Source organism: Aplysia californica, unplaced genomic scaffold (assembly GCF_000002075.1).
Source record: "Aplysia californica isolate F4 #8 unplaced genomic scaffold, AplCal3.0 scaffold00393, whole genome shotgun sequence".
Lineage (NCBI taxonomy): Eukaryota > Metazoa > Mollusca > Gastropoda > Aplysiida > Aplysiidae > Aplysia > Aplysia californica.
Window position 1 is genome coordinate 283,821 of NW_004797663.1, and position 4,759 is coordinate 288,579.

Sequence of the window (4,759 nt, forward strand, 5' to 3'; positions counted from 1 at the left end):
CACATGGTCGCAAAACTTGGATGGTCAAATCAGACTCTTGACAGTCTGCCATTCGCTTTGTATTACTAATGGATTTAAAACATCAAATCATCATCCCGTTTAAAATCCTACTTTCACAGACACACATCCTGCTGATAAGCAGGGGACAATGAATACATGTACCATAGTATGTGGGGCATTGTGGTGAAATCAGGCGCTCGTCAAAATAATGAAATAAAAGAAACCGGCATTTTTCCATCGGTTTGGGGTTGTTTTTGGGTTTTTTTTCGAATTTTTAGTTATGGTTCAACACCTTTTAGGTTAATTTAAAAACATTTTTGTATGGATTTTACTGAAAAACGTTGGTTAAAGACACAAGATGTGTAAATTTGTCAGCTTCCAAGGACTCTCTAGCTATGGCAGTCGGCACACTTTGGTGGCCACTTTCTCACTAATTTTAGGTTTGAAGCCAGGCGACCCGACGACCTTCAATGACAAATATCTCGATATCTATCCAAGGTACATTGTAGAAGGATATTATTTCGTCAAAAACAAGACAAATGAAGAGGATGATGATACAAAAAACCCATAATATGCTCAAACATTGACGAGAGCCTGATTCCACCATGTCAAGACTATAGACATTTTTATCTCCCCTCGACGCTTAACGGCAACAAAGGATGAAAAAGTAAAAAAGTAAAAGTAAGAGTAAGTATTAAATTATAGTTACCAGCCAAGTATCAATACACGAAAGCGCGCCAAACGGAAAACAGGCCAAGAATCAATATCGATTTTTGACCGATCAGCGATCAAAACAGCTATTATAACTATATGTCCCAAGAGCCTAAATCGAACCATTGCTTGACAGACGCAGGCGCGGACCAAGATAAATCGCTACCTCAGAATTACAAGGTTTTAACTTACATTTCTTGGCTTTTTCGAGTAACTAAAAACCTGACGTCAGAAACCAATTAAAGTTCTTTTGCTCTATCAAAATCGTGGGTAAGATTATTCGGAGTCATTATCAAGATATTCAAAGAATTGCATTAAAACAAGCTTGACATTACGTGAAAATTTTTTGAAACTTTTTAACATAACATTTCTCAAAAGTAGGTACAGAGCAGTTTGAAGTTTGTAATTTGGAGGAAGCGAGAAACACAACATCAGAAGTTACTTCAGAACAGTACGTGTGTAACTGGTTGTCACTGTCTTATGCCGCCCCTCCCCCCCCCCCCCCCCGCCAATATCCCCCCTTTTGATATAACTTGGGCCCACACCACCCTCACAACGTTATCCCAGCCGTTTCGAAGTCAGATGCACATCTAAATAGTTTTCCTGTGTTGTGTTAATGTTCATGGTGACCTAACAAGGTGGAAATACCCTTCGGGCCACCGTGCGAACACAACAGAAGTAGGTCAGCGTCGGTCCTTTGTACCATTACACCGCTGCGCTGTGCAAAGAACGGTGCGCGCACTCAAGTGTAGCACTAGCGTCTCCAAAATCCATTAACTCATTGGATACACGAATTTCTGGTCATTCCAAATCAAAACGTTTGAAGATGACGCGTTGTTTGGGAGCATAACTTCATTTTTCAAACACGTTTTTCGATTCTGCTTGCTTTACTTGAACCTTTAAGAGCCATGCAACAGCATGCGTGTTTTATAGTTGTACTAGTTAACGTTTAACGGCACTTGAGACACAATAAGGTCATATAGGCGCCGAAGATGAGAGGTATTACAAGAGAGTAACAAGACTCAAAAAAGAAGGAGGAGAGATAAGCATGGTAGATATACAGGAAAGAAGGGGCAAACTACACCAGAGCACACGCCAACATTATGCGTACTATGAAACAAATTGTAAACTCGTGTTTCTTACTTGTGTAGTATACCACTTCGAAATGTGCCAAAACCTTGCCTGTGCTCCGCTCCTGATCAGACGTTTTAATACATAATGGGTCGGATACACCCTTAAAGAGTTAACTACATGTACTTTCCGACTTCAATTTTTAAAAATAAAAAAAACAGGAACGCAATAAAGGCCTCATGTGTCGTTCACAACCCCACCAGTAATTTTTGATTCACTCCCCCCTTCCTTCCACTTAAAAAATTACTACTCTTTCCTTTTTCTTTTAATCTCGCTGAAACGGCCAGACAAAGGGAAGTGAGAGATACACGCTACAGCACGTACTTGGCTAGATCTTCTCGGGCGTTTCATTCAATCAGTTATTCATTCATTCATTCATTCATTCATTCATTCATTCATTCATTCATTCATTCAGACAGACAGACAGACAGAAGGGGGGGGGGGGGTCTCGTGGCCTAGAGGTTAAGGTGTTGGCCTCTCATTCAAAGGTCCCGGGTTCGAATCCGGGTAGCGACCGAAAAATTTTCTTCTCTAGAATTGTCTCCTTTCACCTCCTTTCCTGCTCTCTAGCAATGTTCTTTTGTCTGCTTTCATTTCCACTTTCTGCCCCTACCCCCTCACCTCCTTTGCCCCCTCCTCTGGGCTCCTGACTCTTTCTGCAGCCTTTCTACTGCTACTCCTTGGCTCCTCCTTACTGCTGTCTTTCTGCCACACCCCTGATCTTCTGGTCGGAAAGATCTACACCTAGCCTTCTCGGACAAGGGCGAAAAATCTCGGAGGGCCCGTGTGCAAGTTGCGCAAATTAAAGATCCCTTGGTGGTCTAAAATCGATAAGAGTAGGCTTCGGCCGCCACCAGGGCAAAATCCAAAATGTCCTACCTACTGAAAACATTAGGTGTGTCCCGCGCTCTCATATGACCTTATGAAGTTGCGAGCGCCGTAAAACACTTTACAAAAACAAAAGACAGACAGACAGACAGACAGACAGACAGACAGACAGACAGACAGACAGACAGACATCCACAAACAATACAAATTACACAACAACACAATAATAAAGACACCCAACTCGCCCTTGCCGCTTGGCGCTGAACAGCCCCCAGATTTTTGAGAAAGGTGATTTTGTCTTCCTCAAGGACACGCCCTAGTGACCACCCACCAAAATGGCGAGTCACCCATACAGTTCTATGATGTAACATTATGTATCGGGAGAGCTGATCTCACTGGCCACTGAACCATGTCCCGGATCAGTGTATTGGAGACATTTGTGAGGCAGCGTGGTGGAATCAGGCTCTGGTCAATTTTTGGGCATGTAGAGTTATTGGTATCATCTTAAAGCTTGTTTGCCTGTTTTTATTTGGATGAAAAAAGTATCCATTTATCTTGAATACAAGTCTAGATATTTGCAATTGAAGGAGTTGGGGGTCACCTGTTTTCAGAGGTAAAATTAGTGAGAAAATGGCCGCCAAAGATTAGTTTTTTCCTTAGCTTAAGAGTCCGTGGTAAATGAAAATTTGCATTTTTGTGCCTTTAATCAACGCTTTTCAGAAAAATCCTCCCAGAAATGAGTTCTTTAATGGGCATGAAAGGTGTTGAGTCAAACACAAAAAGTTTATAAAAATTCACAAAAACTGGAAAAATGCAAATTTCTTCACGTTGATTATTTTGACGAGAGCCTGATTCCACCATGATGCCTCAAATTTGCTCGCTCTGTTGTTGCTGTCTTGTTTTGTTTTGTTCTGTTTTGTTTGGGTTTTTTTTTAGGGGGGTGGTAAGTGTTTTACGGCGCTCGAAAATGCATAAGGTCAAATTAAACATTTCCAGTTTGGTAGGAATTTCGAATTTTGCCCAAGTGGCGGCCGAAGCCTGCTCTTATCGATATTAAACCACCAAGGGATCTTTAACTAAGGTGCACAACTTGCACACGGGGCCTCCGAGATTTTTAGCTCTTATCCGAGAAGGCTAGGAGTTAGATCTAACCTACCATAAGATCAGGGGAGTGGATGAAAGACAGCAGTAAGAAGGAGCCAAGGAAAAGCAGCAGAGTAGAAAGGCTGCAGAAAGAGTCAGGAGCTCAGAGCAGGGGGGAGAGGAGAGGGGGTTTTGGGGCAGAAAATGGAGACGAAACCAGACGACACAACATTGTTAGAGAGCAGGAATGGATGTGAAAGGAGGAAACTTTAGAGAAGAACATTCCCGTTGCTATCAGGATTCGAACTCGGGACCTGTAGAATAAGAGGCAAACACTTTCACCTCTAGACGACAAGAGCTCCCATTTCCCCCATTCGGTCTGTTTGAATACCATCAAAACAAAACAAAAACTATTAATACATTAAACTAATTAATTAATTGATAAATGGGTTAATAAATAAATAAATAAATTAATTAATTGATTAATAAATACATTAATTAATTGATAAATTAATAAATTAATAAAAATTTAAAATAAAAAGGTTGTCACACTGGCTGGGAGAAAATGGCAAGGCAGACAACGCGAGAATGAAGAAACAGAACCCACAAGTGACACCCCGTGACCACCCATAGGACGTGAAGAGTGCACATGAAATAACAACACAAAATATTTAAAGGATAGAATATTAAAATTCTCAAATCGACTTGAAATAGGCAGTTCAGATCAAACAGAATGTCAAAACGTAAGCAAATGTCAGTTCAAATATAAACACAGGAGAGCTCTAGTGTAAACACTAGGGACAGCAAATCTGCCACTGTCAGTTCAAATGCCACATAGTAAAGTTTATACATCATTCAACAATACGAAAACTACGAAGCTACGATGTAACGAACATCTCTGGGTAAGGGGAAGCAACTCTGCCTCTTAGCAACATTTGGCTGTTTGTTTTTTTGTACAAGTCTCATGACTTCGCTACTCGTTTGCTGCCAAGAACACACACACACA

At 41.1% G+C, this 4,759-nt stretch overlaps 1 protein-coding gene across 1 annotated transcript in view; it reads right to left on the reverse strand.

The window, feature by feature from the left end:
• The window catches only part of LOC101851970, a gene marked incomplete in the record, with an annotated part of 39,307 nt that overhangs the window by 18,623 nt on the left and 15,925 nt on the right, over positions 1–4,759 (reverse strand).